Source organism: Coturnix japonica, chromosome 1 (genome assembly GCF_054131305.1).
Source record: "Coturnix japonica strain WE chromosome 1, WE-NBRP24, whole genome shotgun sequence".
NCBI lineage: Eukaryota > Metazoa > Chordata > Aves > Galliformes > Phasianidae > Coturnix > Coturnix japonica.
Window position 1 is genome coordinate 142,645,933 of NC_140663.1, and position 15,322 is coordinate 142,661,254.

The window sequence follows — 15,322 nt, forward strand, 5'->3', positions numbered from 1 at the left end:
CACTGCTCTCTGGTGCTTCCCAGCTGCTTCTACAGCTCATAGAGAGCAATGCTAGTGTTAATTAGCCCAACTGGTACACCAAAAGGATCAGGTATGACCACTCCCCTCCATTCAAATATTCTACTCTGACAACCAGGGGCAGCAGGAACCAAACTGAATGCTGTTCATACTCCCACAGAGAGGTCTCAGTGTCTGATTTATGTGGCCATGGAGCAGCTGCATGCACCAATGAGTTCCAGTTTATGTCCCCTCTGGAGCACTTCCCTCTGTGAGGTGATCCTTTTGCCCTGGCAGCCCTATAGCAGACTTGAGACTGCTCAAACAGAGCTATTTCCAGAAGATCTTAACCACAGTTAATTAACAGAGCAGTGTGCACTGCTCTGTTAAGGGGAGAAACAGGAAGGTTGAGGTGCCTTTACAAAGTGGTGGACTGACGAGCATTAAGAACCACAGCTCAAAGCAGTGTATCAGATGCCCTACACTTGGCATCAGGGCTTTTAATCTGATGTGGCATTTCAAGCTGATGAAAAGATTGTGCTGAATTTCCATTTCTGACAGCAGTGGAGAAACAGAAGCTCCATTATTTCACCAAAAGCCACAGTTTCCATTCTGGGAAGGAACAGAAGAGTTAAGTAGCCTGTACTACAGGCGATAGCCAAAAGAGAGCTTGTCATCTTTGATCAGCTGCCGTTGGTAGGAGATTTTCTGTGAAATGTGGTACAAAAAATGGACTCAACCGCTGACATATATTAATACACTAATGATATTAAATCTTGGCTCCAAGGCTGGCTGCTGCTTCAGAGCATTTGAAAACCTGAAGTTCTTGAATTATGTACCAAACCCTTGCCACCAATTCATCTGGCAACGTTTACAAATGTCATATCAATACTTTGCCAACTAAGAACAAAGTGAAAATGCTGACAGGTCCCAGCAAGCCTCAAATAGGTAGAAATTAGATAGAAATCCATGCAGAGTGCTTAATACAGGTACAATCTGGTTTGAGCTGCAGGTTGGCATGTCAGGTACTTTACACAAGCAAAAGGTTTGAAAGCTTTCAGTTAAATGATATGAAATCCAGTACTATTAACAAAATTACAACACTGGCATAAGGAAGCCAAGCACTGCTGATGGAATACACATATTCATTCTCAAGATAACATGCAGTGTATTTTGTATGTTGCGCTTGAATAACATCTACTTTTTGCATATTAAAAGGCAGATATTTTGGCCTTCTTTGAAAGCCACAGCTGCTGGAGTTGCGTGAGACTCAGTCTTAAACAGAGGCAAGAGCTTATCATTCTCAGAGCAGCAGAGAAAATTTAAAGTTGCATTTGTCCATGAAGGGAAAAAGCAAAGAGAAGGAACATGTTTTTACAGTATTATTATTTTTAAGCCAAGTCTAAAGTTGGAACACTAACATGAAGATTTTTAGAAATATTTTGATAATGATATCTGACATTTTGGACCAAGCTGATAATTGATATTGTAAAGTACTCTATTACAGAAAACATTTTCCTATCACTGTCCAGGAACTGCATGCAGTTTCTGAAGCAAAAACTGGAATCTTCAGCTTTGCACTGGTGGTGTGGTATGAGATTCCATTTGTGCCACCTTTAAGGCATCAAGGCGGAATTTTATTAGAGAAAAGAAAGAGCTGGGTGCCAGAAATGGGCGAGGAGAAATTTAGCAGAGACACCTGTTAAACTATCTGAAGAGAGATTAAGAGATTGTCACGGTTTTATGATTTTGGTTATTGGTATTCCACATCATAACATCATGTAGTGCACTGGGAGCTAAAGAGTTAATGCTCCCGTTTTTAAGGTCATGGAATATAGGTCTACTTAGCAATGGTGGTGCGGAAGGCAGCACTGAGGATCCTGTTTATCAGGGTGTGTTTAAAGGATTTTGTTTAGAGACCAATTAGTGTTTTACGGACATGTGCTGTGATGTGATTTGAATTTCTTGATACCCAGAAACTCACCTCCTCCAAGCATCACTACATTCCATAACTGCTGCTGTTGGTTCAGGTAGGAATCAGTCACCCTTTCACATGGGAGTGCTCAGATTAGTCCTCAAAACCCACACAGACATGCTGAGCTCACCTGGATGCAGATACAGAGCATGGCAGCAGTACTAAATCAGAGCCTGGGGCCAGAGGAGGCCATCTGTGTGTCCCTCTTGGACAAAGGCTAGGAAGCTAATACAGGCAACTGGGTCTGGTTTGTTCTTTCTGCTGGGTCCATTGCAGCCATATGCTTATGCCATGGTGACCTACTGTCTGCTCGAGTACTGCTTTAGCTAATCTGAAACAATTAACAGACTATTGCTGAATGCATTAGGTACATATGTGTTTTCAGTTTATTTTACATTCAACCGACCACACTCTTCAAAGCACATTATCTGCACAGAAGGACATAATTAGGTAGTTATCTGTATGGTTCCCTTTTTAAGTGATGAATTTTCAAAGGAGTTGAAATTCACCTGGCTGCTATTGCCTTTCAGAGTTGCTTTGGCTTTCATGGTACTATGCCAAGAAAGACGTCTTTATTTGTGCCCTTAACTACTGGCAGTGTCAGCAAACTACTGGCAACAACATGCATTAGCTTCTTCATCAGAGCAAGGATTTATGGTGTCAACACTAACTCCATCAGGGACATTACATCCTTATAATTCATGGGTGACTCTTGTACATGTGAAAGGGATGGCCATGCGCCAGCTAACAAATAATAATTTTATTACTTACCTCAGCCACAGTAATTTGCTTAAATAATAAAAATATACTTGTGCGGCAAAAAATTAATGCTCTGATAAACACAAAGGAGGAAAACTGGGAAGTACTCAGCAGTGTATTAAATATCCATCTTTTTGGCAACACCATTTTCAGTTTCTGATATTTTTAGTTGATTGAAGCTTTAATCAATATTTACATTTCAATCAGTCAGGAGGAGCACAGCATCATTATTTGAGTTTAATGTAATAACCAAAAGAATAGCAATACTGTAGGGCAGGAAAAAAGTGTGCAGGCAGCAAGTTGCAATTATTCCATACTTTTAAGGTAAATTTTACTGAATATGCCCAGGAAAAGATATTAAGAGGATCTTTCAGAAGCTTAATTTCATACCAAGAGGAAGGTAAGCAGAAGAAAGAGGTACAAACAGGCCCCCACTGCAGATTTTTCTTCACTGCTCATATGAGACTTGCTTTTCCTTTAAGCTTTTCTCAGTGAGAGATGATCCATAAAAACACCAGTAATAAAACTAACCAGAAAACGGGATTATTTTCCCATTTCTTTTCCCATCATCACTGCTGTTACGAGTATTTTTGCAAATGTAGCTTTTTGTTTCAAAAATGCAGTGTATTTACTTGGAAATTATCATCTTGTGTATGGAAAAGTGTCAAGACACCTTGTGGCATCTGTTACTGGAGTGTTTCTGTGAGCTGAACATAGTGGAGAACGTCACTCATACAAATCCATTTCTTTCTTGCCAAACTCTCTCATGGACCTGGTGGCTGCTATGAATGATGGGAAATGTATTTCATGTAACACACTTGGCCCACAGAGGAGAATTACAGAAATACAGAAGCACTCATCTCAGGATATACAAACTGAACATTTTGAAGTACCTGTTACTTCACCAAAATCTCCAGCCCACCAAAAGGCTTTTCCCCTCTTTCTCTGCTCTCTGCCCTGAAAACCTCCTTTAAAATGAACAAGTGAACAAACAATCAAAACCACTTATCACTAAAAGTCAGTCTCAATGGAACGTTTCCAGTCAATTCAAATGAATGTGTTTTTGATAAATTGAATGTTCTCAAAGAAAACTATGAAGAAGGAACATTAACCAAAGACATTTGCCACATTAACCCATCCCTCATTCACTAAATGACAGAAGGAACTCTGCAGTCAAACTGCTTTGCTTTTCAAAACATCACACTTAGAGGGAAGGGGAAAGGAGGGAGAGAAGGGATGGAGAAGCTTGATGTAAGAAATCATCTATATAAGCTACAAAGGCTGCCAGACAAAATATTAGTCTTCTGTTAAATTATACAGTGTGATATGAAAACGCATTCCTTTTGGTTTCTGAAATGCACCGAAAGAGGAAAATAGTGGCAAAGAAACTAAACCTCAAAAGCCAAAGTGAGGGATGACATTCCCCACTCAAAGGTAATTCCTCTGCTTATAGCAGCTCTCTGGTAATGCCAAAGGACAGTGAGCTCCAGTGATTTCACCACCACTGTCCTGCAGCCCATGAATCAGAGACATTGTATTGCCGCCAGGAAAAAGGAACCTGTTGAAAGAGATGTGCTCTGTAACCAGGGCACTCATCAAGAGGGTTACAAATTTTAACCACATTAATGAGTAAAGTAAAGCAAAGCAAACTGTCAACATAAGCACGTAAAAGGGAAAAATCCAGAGAGAGGCAAACTACTGCCGTGATGATATTTCCATGATTATGTGAGACCGGAGAACAGTGCACACCTTGTTTTGCAGCTTTTGAAAGCAGTTATAATTTGTGCTCCTTACCTTCTGGAAGATGTTTACTGGCATAGATCATGTTGTTAATGGTAAGAAAAGCTATCTGTACTTACTGCATTAAGGGTAATGTGTAGCCAGTCCAGATGCTTTTAGTTTCTTATCCAAAACTTGTGAAGTGCATTTTCTCCTGCAACTTCTATTAGCCAGCCAGAAATATTAGTACAATTACTCTACAACATGTCATGTGTTATCTTGAATACCTGAGTCACTTTGTACTCTGCATACTTCCAGTTCTTTTAGTGCTCAGGCTGAATGTTATCATGTTAAGATGTTGCTACAGGGATTTATTACTATAAATATTTTTCTTATGACTCCTTCCCAGTTCTTGTTTGACAGTGATAAAAACCAAACTGACATGTGTCCATTGTGTGGTAATGCACTTAATCCATGCTTTGTCTCTTGAGTTTTATAATCTATAGACTGTATTGCATAAAGGAATGGCTTTTACAGTACTTCAGTCTTTATAAAGCAAACATTCATGGATTAAGGGTGCATTTCTCTACATGTTGGCACACCTCATTCTAATTTCCATTGCACAGGCCAAGATAGAATTCTGCTTGGTAAGAACATGTAGATGTATTGGTGCAGGTGAAGTGTGGTATAACTGCACTGCATCCCAAGGGTTACCTGAGGCCATCCTAGAGCCAAATCCACTACTGATGGGCTGGAAGGCCGTCAAACAAATGCTGGAGCAAGTGGAGACTTTTCTTCAGGGAATTTTAGTGCTTCCTGAGTTCAGATACGTCCAGCAGGTTAGTACACTATAAATATATCGTTAGGAGGTCAGGGTGGAGAGAGGCCAGGCCAAGCATACCTGGACAGATTTCTGACAGGTTGCATATAAGGAGCTCAGGTGGGCAGGAGGTGGGATTGTAGCTATAGATGCATCAACAGCATCCCTTGGCCAAAGAATGCTGAGCACACACCTATGATTAAAAAAGAAAAAAAAAAAAAAGCATGGCACTTTTATTTAAATTTGCAGGCTAGTGCTGAGCATGACTTATTACTCATTGACCTACTGTGTGAAAATGCATGTGCTTACGAATAATCCTTACAAATAACCCAAAAATCTGGCTTGTGTGAATTAACCCATTGTTAAGACTGTCTTGGATCCAAAATTGTCATGAGCCTGTTATTTGGATTTGTTTCAGATGTGGTCAGAAATGTAAGTGGATGATTACTGCACTTGGAAGTACAATTTCGGAAGGACCATCCATCAACACGGCTAAATCCAACTGAGTCATCTTATTTGTGTGCACATTTTGAATCCAATCTACTCCCTTTCCCATGTTTCAAAGATAATGCATTCAAGCCTAAAGCACTCTTCTGTTATGAGATTTGCAAGAAGCCTCACAAATTAGTGCATAAAATACAGTTGCGGTCTGTAACAGGTCAGTTGAAGCAACAAACAAAAAAGGCAGCAACTTCCTCATAACCCACTGTGAATAAAGAGGGTGGAGTCCATGTAAAAGGTGGAGTTGCTTTGGAGAGCTTTTCAGCAATCTGTTCAGGAATCATCCAGAGGCAAGATCAAACCTGATGATATACAGGCCAAACGGTTCACAGCCATGACACATACTGCACGGAGATATTGCAGCAGAACAGCTATGATCTCATGATCACTGAGCAGATGGGCTGCTTTGTCTCCACGTATATCTCTTCCTAGTCCTATATGGACTAGTAGGGCTGCACACTCTGTTTAGGGCCATGAGTCAAGGGAACAACAAGTCTGTTGAGTAAAAGAGGGTGATGAGAAAGTCTGAAACTTGATACCCGAATGGACTTACAAGGTGAGGATCACCACATGAGCCAGAAAACAGCTGATTAAGACTGTCTGTTCTCTGCTACCAACACTCTTTCAGTGAGCCTTGGAGACAGGTAGAAGGAAATCTGGGTGTGGTGTAGTGGAGGACAGGCAATTGCTACCTCAGCTCTTCTTTTTCTCTGAGACACATCTAAACCTGAACTTTTCCATGTTCAGCGAGGGACTGAAGGCCCACCTCTTTGCTTAGGCCTGCAGCCAACTTCCCTCTCTGATAAAAATAACTAATGGCGAATGTGGAGTTCTTGGCAGTTGTGCAGCAAACTGGCAAAAGTTTCTACTTGTTCTTCTTTTAAAGCTGAAGTACTTCAGCCATTCACAAGTCATTTGTTTCTCAAATCAGGGAATGGTGTTTCTTTTAACTTGAAAGTTTCCGAGTACCTCAGATACTTGGAATAAACAAAAACAAATAAAAGGAAACAGCGTTTAAGGACACTCTTCCTGTTGTGGAATACTGCTGATACTCTGGACTGCTTTCACCACAGTAGTGTCCTCCTGTTTCCTGCTGCTATGCCTCTTTCAGTTCAGCCATATCCCACAACAAGTCTAGGCAGCTCTGAGGGTTTCCCTAGAGAACCCAAAGAACTTCTGGAACACCATGGAATAAAGTTTGCAGGTCTTCATTCTCAAATACAAATTAGTTGCATAATTTGCTTACAATAACTTGATTAACAATGGAAATGGTGACAAACAAGTCTCCTCAGGAGTAGCACTGAAGGGCGAGAATTGTTACACGGAGAGGAGAGAAAGTAACAACTTCTTTTATAAATTTCCTTCATCTTAATAAAACAACAAACTCTGGAGAAAGGTTTATATGTATGTTCTCACATCTCCACACATTTGGTTAATGTAGAGAGCAGATTGCAGTCAGCATCTATTCCACTCCTCCTCCCCCAGTCTTTCTCTACAAAATGACCAGAAGAGTATTTGAATTTCTAATACTTCAGTATCCAATTTCATTCAGAAAATATCACCTCTTTCAGATGGGGAGGCCACTTTAAAGACAGTTTGCACAGGGCCAGATGTTTGGCCTACTTTTAGTTTCAAGTTTGACAATAAAAGCCTACTCTGAACAAGGAATCACAGCTTACAATGAGCAGAACTTTTGCTGCTCTTTCGTATTAAAAGGTCCTCCTTTATTGGTGACCCTCTGCATAACTGAAAATGAGGTGTATCTTTCTTTATAAGGGAGACTGTATTGTTTGAAAGTAATCTCCTTGAGATCGTTTCCAATATCTGCTTGATTATAACATTCTATTTAAACAAACCAGCAAGCCTGTCAGAAATGGTACTTACTGCAGAGCAAGAGGCTTTTGACCTTCTGTGTAATTATTCCCAGCTCACCCTTGGAAGTCTGCATTACTCTGAACTGAATTTGTGGCATTGTGTCATGCAAAAAGGAACGGACTTGTACCCATTAGTAAATTTGAACTGGAACGAACAGTAAATGTCAAGACTCTTAATTGCACTTTCTATAATGGGTTCCAAGCTTACTAAGAAACAATCAAAAGCTATTAGTTATGACTAGGTAAACATTTAGAGGATATATTTTTTTATTTTTTTTTGCCAGAAGACTCTTCACTTCTATTTGATGGTCTTTGTACATGATTTAATGTAAATTTATGAAAGAGTAGATGTGTTTGTGATAAAATTTGTGTGGGGAATTTTATGAGAACATCTAGAACTAAATACTCTACTAAATACTAAATACTAAATTTCAAAGTTTAAACTAAATCTTTCTGCATTGTTATGTATTCAAGTTTTTATTTTTTAACTTTTTTCCATGCTAAAATAGCTGAGATGCCACCTTACTCATTAGTGCCCAACTTTCTCCTGTTAGCTGCTCCCTTCTCAGTAGATGCTGACCACGGAAGTGATTTTCCTTTTATATGAAATTAGTGATGGAGAATCTGCAGTTTTATTTACTAGAATCACAGTTTTCCCAAAGCTATATAGCAGTCTTATCAAAGATCTGGTCAAGAGCAACATAATACAGTCTTCTTCCATAGGAAATCTCTAACCCAGCCAAAATAGGACTGAAATCTGGGCAAAGGGCAAAGACAGTAGCTACTTGCTCCAAAGTCAGTAGCTGCTTGCTCCAAAGTCAGTGTTATCTGACCAACCTTAACATATGGTTATCCAAGACCAAGTACCTGTTCAAAGATAAAGTAGTTCTGCAGCTAGACTGGTTAAGATACAATGCTTTTTTAGCCAGCAGCACAAAAGGGAACAATCTGTTTATCATCAGATCTAGGTCAGATCTCAGCTCACATAACTACATAGACATTTAAGTTGTGCTCAGTGGAATCAGCTTTCAGAAGTAGAGAGACTTGAAGTAAATCCAGATTAAAATTTGAAATCTTATCAGTGAAGTCCTAATTCTGCTACCATCACTCACAATCTCATTTAAATGTTCAGAAAAAGTGTACATTGGGCTGCATGAGCATATGGGGTACTTCGGGTATACTATACTCTGATATACAGCAATGATATACAGAAAATACCAATACAAAACCAACCAAATAACCAAGAAGAAAAAAAAAAAAAAAAAAAAGTTCTGAAGTCACTTACTGGCAAGTAACTAAACGACATAAGAAGCACTGAGGCACTGAGCACTGTTACAGCCAGGTACTAAAGTACGGGATCAGGTAGTAAACACCTGACCTAAAGTTCCTGCACTTATTGTGCCCCTATGTCTCTGGAGACACAGGAAAGCCCAAAAGGAGACACAAGTTTTAAGGATGTAAACAGACTACATACTGCCTTAATCTATGCTTAGGTGCTTTAATGTACATCGTTCTAAAGACCATTTTATTCACTGCTTTTAAGAACAACTGCCATTTGTTAACTAGGAAATGAATTTATGCTGATTAACCTTTAGAGAATTATGCAGTAGAAGTGTAAAATCATTAAGAGACAGTGGCTTGCAACTGGCTCATTTTCTCCACAAGTAGAAGCACATGTTAAAGCAGTACTCTTCATTGACACAGGAGCTGCTAAATTAGAGATGGTGCTGTTGACAGGGACTGTGTGAGAAAGAAGATACTCTATAAGAATGTAGTAAAATAGAAATGAGAAACATTCCAGGAAGAAATCCAGAAAGCAAGTTATTCACAAGTAGTTTTCAAAAAGATTACCCAAACTAAAATAGCAAAAGCAGATGGCAGTCAAGAACTTCATTTATTTATTTACATTATATATATATATTGATTTCCATATAGTCTCGAGTAATAGTGTCATGGCAAACTGGAATGTGAACTTAAGAGGAAATCACTATAAGAAATACTTCATAATATGCTACCAGTGTTTGTTGTCATGTTGTTTCTTCAAAATAATAGTTGAGTTTGTGGGATTATTGATGTGAAGAGGTGAGTTTTAAGTAGAGAGGAGGAAGGATGAAAGACAACCACAATAAAGGAGAAAGGATAACTACTTTTGCGCCACTATAAAAGTTAGAAGACAGTGATAAACAGAAATAATGTGAAATGTTGGCAGTAATTACGTATTTCTTTTTCAAAAAGCAACTTTGCCCCATTTATTCTTCCGCCACTGCCTGTCTAACATACTTTCATACTGTTCCACTGTTGTTCAGCATCTCTTTATGAGGAGGTGCTGCATCAGAGTGGGATCCACCTGCCATACTTCAGGTAGCTGGGCTACTTCAGGCACCCAAATGTTTAGTACTGGATTATCTAATCCTAACACTACCATCAGCTCTCCTGGATTTGTGTCTAGTAAGTGACTAAATTTGGGTGCTCTGAGATACTCATACATCCATGCCAACAGTTTCAGCACACATATCTATAACAATGTATGTCTCTAAACCAGTGTAAAACCCGTTACTACTGGAAAACCATTACATTATTTGTGGGCAAACAAGGTATCGTGGGCGGCCTGAAACAAAAGCAGCAGGACAGTCTGAAAAGCATCATGGCCATACATGGAGTCCCTGACACTTAGGTTGCTAGATAGGAGTGAGACAGGATTTCTATTGAGAACAGGGTCCTTTTTGTAGGTCCTTGAGGTTTCATGAGTACAGACAAGCCAGGAGGGACTACCTTACAAGTCTTTACCAAAATAAATGTTTCTATGATTCTATGACTAGTGGAAATAAGGGTAGTTGTAGCTTCAGCTCAGTGCAAATGTCTGGTGAAACACAGTTTTCAAAGCCATAGCCAGGATGAGTAAACTGTGAAGGACAGACGTCTTTCCAGTAATGTAGTAACACAGACACTACTGTTCTTTGGGTATCCATCTCACCTAATGCTTGGCTGGATCTCAACTACTGCCACGTGCATTGGACTCTACTTCAAAATTATCTGTTGTTTTTTGGTTTTGTACTTTCCCAGCAGAAGCTAATGTCTATCTTCCAGATCTCCTTCAAAGCATGCTTAAATCCATTTTGAGAAATAGCATGATTATTTGCATGGTAATAGACTCAACTTTCATTAAAATCCTGTCAGTGAGATGATAGCACTTCTGGACTGGCAGTGCATTTCAGTACACCCTGGAGAGAGATGAAACAATGCCCTGCTTGCTCCTCTACCTCTAGGGAGCATGACAAACATCAGCCCTTGTGGGGGAGGTAGTTATGGAAAGGCTTCATGGAGGCTCGAGGGACTTGGAAAAGCAAAAGAGAAGTGATCTCTAGCAGACTGTGTAGGAAAGTAGGATGGTTGCAGCTCCCAGTGCCAGGAGTGTCCCTGGGTACTATGAATGTGGTAAACTGTTTTCAACCACATCTTTACTCAAACGTGGTTGATCCCAAAGGGGAAGACAAGTGACCACACAGGGACTACGTTGTATTAACTTTAAAAACATAGGATTTATTAAGAGAGAAAATGAAGAGAATGCAACAGAAGTGTGATGTGAATACATATATGAAAAATGGACACATGCTGTTTACTTGTGCCCAACAGTAATACTGACCAACAGTCACCATTGGAGAAAACTCTTGTGCCTGCTCAGAACCCTTATTTGGCTTGGGACACTGTTTCTCCTGAGCAGAAATGAAGGGTCTAAACACCTCTTCAGGAAAGACAATTGTTATCTACTTACCCAGTAAACCTTTGGTGTGTGAGACGACTACTGAAAGCCGTTGAGTATTGCCCATGCCTCCTTTTTGGTCAAGAGAGCTGACCACCTCACAGCCGGAAATCTGACTCAGCATTATGGCCAGGCAATGCAGTAGTTTGTCCGACTTACTGAATCTTCACAGACCTATAAACCTAAGCACTGAGCAGGGAAGTCTACTGTGACGACAACTGTACCTGTAAATGGAGCAGTGATGGGAAGTAGTCATGAACATTGCTGTACAGCTGCCTCTACTGTCAAATTGTTAGAGTGGCCTCTGGCCTGAGATAGCATGCTTCCAGACAACACCCAAGCATCACTCAGAAGCCAGCCTGGCCCAGGGGCCATTCGCAAAAGGCAACTTGATGCTGTTATCCTATTTCAGAGACTGAGAACTGAAGATTGTAGACATGATGTGTTCCATGCCAGCTGGCATCAATGCCAGCAAATGATTTCAGGTTGCTGGTTTGGGTTGGTTGTTTTTTGTTGTTTTTTTTTTTAATGTACCAGCCATTAGGTAGTAGTGCAGCACCTCTGTTATTGCTGCTTGGTGTCCCCAGTCTTCAACATCTGAACTGCTGACATGTTTCATAAGAAATTTAAACACCTTCTGGCTTATCCTACTTTACTGAAGGCTATGGGCCTTGTAGTCAGTGATTTTGACATATTAAGACATGTACAAAAGTCCTTACACAGTTACAAAAGGAGCTCACAGGAGTGGAGCGGTTTTGCTTTCTTTTCCTGTGCGGTTCAAAATAAAACTCATTAACTACCTTTAGTGAGCTGAGATGTTCACAGCAATACACAGGTTGAGAGAGACACATCTTGCCAGCAAGTGGCTGTGGGCAGGAGCAATGAGTTGCTTAGGACTCCATGTGTTTTTCTGAGTGCTTGTATCTACTGTAATTAGAAACATCCTAGAGGAACCTCCCATGCTTCAACTGCCTCTGCACAAAGCCAAGGATCACCAGGAAGCTGAGCTTCATAGCTGTCATAGAGCCATAGAATAACTGAATAATTAAGGTTGGAATAGACCTCCAAGATCATCTAGTCCAACTGTACACCTACTACCAATACTGCTCCAGAAAAAACATGTCCCTAAGTACAACATCTACCCTATCCTTAAACACTTCCAGGAACGGTGACTCCATCGCTTCCCTAGGTAACCAATGCCTGATCAATCTTTCTCAGAAGAAATTCTTCCTAATATCTAAACTGAATCTCCCCTGGAACAACTTCAGACCATTCCCCCTTGTCCCATCACCAATTATATGGGACAAGAAGCCAAACCCCACTTGGCCACAGTGGGTGGTTCATTGTTCACAGTGGTGGTTCATTGTGGGTGTGCAGAAGAATTACAACCTCCTACAGCACTGTAGCTCAGTGCAAGCATCTAACTGGAAAAGATGTCTACCGGTATGTTGGATGCATAGCTTAGGGCAGATAAATTACAGTGAAGGAGTCTAATAAATCGTTTTGTCACAAGCATAACCGATGCAGTAATGTGCTTTCATTCAACAGAAGCAATAAAGTTCTATGGAAACATGCCAGTATGGTTCAGAAATAGAAGTCCTGTAGTGATATTTGCTAATGGTGTAATTGTACTTTTGGAAGTTCTTTACAGGGAAGAGTACCCATGCTGTCTTGCAAAAAGGCTGGAAAGTAAAGAGATTTATAAACAACTCAGTGAATAACTCAGGAATGGCCATCCTGGACAACTCTCATGGCCATCTGCTCTTTTCTTTCTTGCTGTGGCTGCAGGAGAGTAGGTGGGTAGATTAGGCACACAGTGACATTTCCCTCCAAATGTAAAAGCTTCAGCTGCTTTCCCTAAACCGCTATCTAAATTAATTTAGGAGACTGTCAGCCCATAGTCAATTCTAAGTGCACAGACTCTTGAGCACAGGAATGAGCTGGTGACAAGGAACCATAGCAGTGCCTGGGGCAAGGATTTCCTGGAACAGAGTGCCTGAGCATTCAGAATCACTGAAATGTTATGGGGAAATTCCAGTGGTCCTTGTGACAAACCTCTGTGAGAGGTTGTGAAGATGGCAAATGTTCCAGGAGGGGAAACCTTTCATCCCATAAAAGCTACTGCTCCAGCAATTGGAGGTGACATTTCCAGCAGTTCTCACCAATGCTCAAAGTCCTTTTATCAGAGCCAGATGGATTTTCTTCCACTGACACCTGTAAGATTAGCGTTACACCAGCTAAACCACCTAAACCAAAATAAGTAACTGTGTCATGCTATGTAGGAAACACGAAGACCTTCAAATATGTCTTTTTTTTTTTTTTTTTTTTTTTTTCCCTCTTTGAACAGCCAGAATAGGAAGTGACTGATAATTAGTAGTGCACTTCATCATTGGTCTTGAATTCAATGCACTCATAATTCGAGCTCATAAGTAGGAAGAAAAGCTACAGAAACAAATAAGTCCCACATACATACACAAGGTAATCCCAGAGGGCTCTGCCAAATGAAACAGGGAGCTAAATAATTTTAAAAGCTGGATTTTATTTATTTGGGTATAGCAGAGTAAACAAGGTAGAGAATGTGTTCTCCTGATGCTCAAAATTGCATCACAGGAGCAGTAATCACTCTTAATTACTATTCTCTGTAGCCAGCCAAGATCAATATCAACTTCTCCATTTGTTTTATTTGAATCCTCCCTTTCTCTCTTCCTTCCTTTCTTCCTTCCTTCTCCCCTCCTTCCCTCTCTCTCTCCTTCCCTTTCTTCATTCCTCTCTTTCCTTCCTTCTTTCCTTCTCTCTTCTTGTTTTCTTTGAGGAAGGACATTGCATGACTGTGCAGGTATTGGAATGGAGAAGAGATCTTAAGGGATTGGCAGGTGAAAGCTGAATGCCTGTTGGAACTGACATGTAATGCTCTTCCCCTCCAGTGTTACTTTCAGTAAGAGATTTGCAGTGTATATATTTTTGACAGAACAACAAAAAATAAGACCTGATTAAATGAATCTGTGACTTGTTTTCACCTGCAAAGGTGGGCTTTCCCTGACTGTGCAAACTGGAAGTGACTCAAAACACATGAAGTTCCTATAAGAATTACCTATCTAAGCGGTAGGGATCTGGTTGTGACAACCCAAGCCTGCTTTCCTAAAACAGATGCTACTTGCTAATGTGAGAAGCAAGCAAATAGGAAAAATGGAACCCCTCTGAAAGATATTTCAGTGTCTGTCTCCCCTATTTCCCATTATTTGGTGTGCCCCTTGTTCCTGAACATTAGGAGCATTTAACTGGTTCTCCCAGGACCAATTTAACATCCTATTCATGTAAGTGACCTTTATCCACAAAATAAATAAATAAATAAATAAATAGATTATAAACAGAAAGGATGAGGAGTCTGAAACAGGACAGAGGTGAACTTCAGGTGCATGTGATCCAGAAAACAAACAAAAAAGCCCACACTTCCTCTGCCTAACTGTGCTGAGCTGATTACACCTGTTGAACTGATTTACTGTTTTACCTGAGAGTTACCTTGGTGCCCACATGCCTGAGCATGTCCCAGAACACTGATCTGAGCGCTTTTGGGGCTTAGTCTACAGTGTGCTGAGACTCAGATGTTGATGGAGCAGAATGGTCTAGTCCTGAAGTTCCACAGGGCACCGCCACAAATTCATCTCAGGTTGGGACTGCAGAGAGGAGGCACTCGCTCTCACATACTCTAGATGAGCATTTACGCATCTGGTGGAATGAATCCTAGACCCTGGTGCCTACAGCTGAGGCATTCAAGAGCAACGCTTTGAAAAGTCTAAGAGCCCAGCTGGCTCTGTCCTGTTGTGTCATTGTAAATTTGAAAAGTATTCTATTTACAATAGGAATGTGCATGTAGAATATGTCAATTTTAGGTGATGGTTTCATACTGGCACTTTATT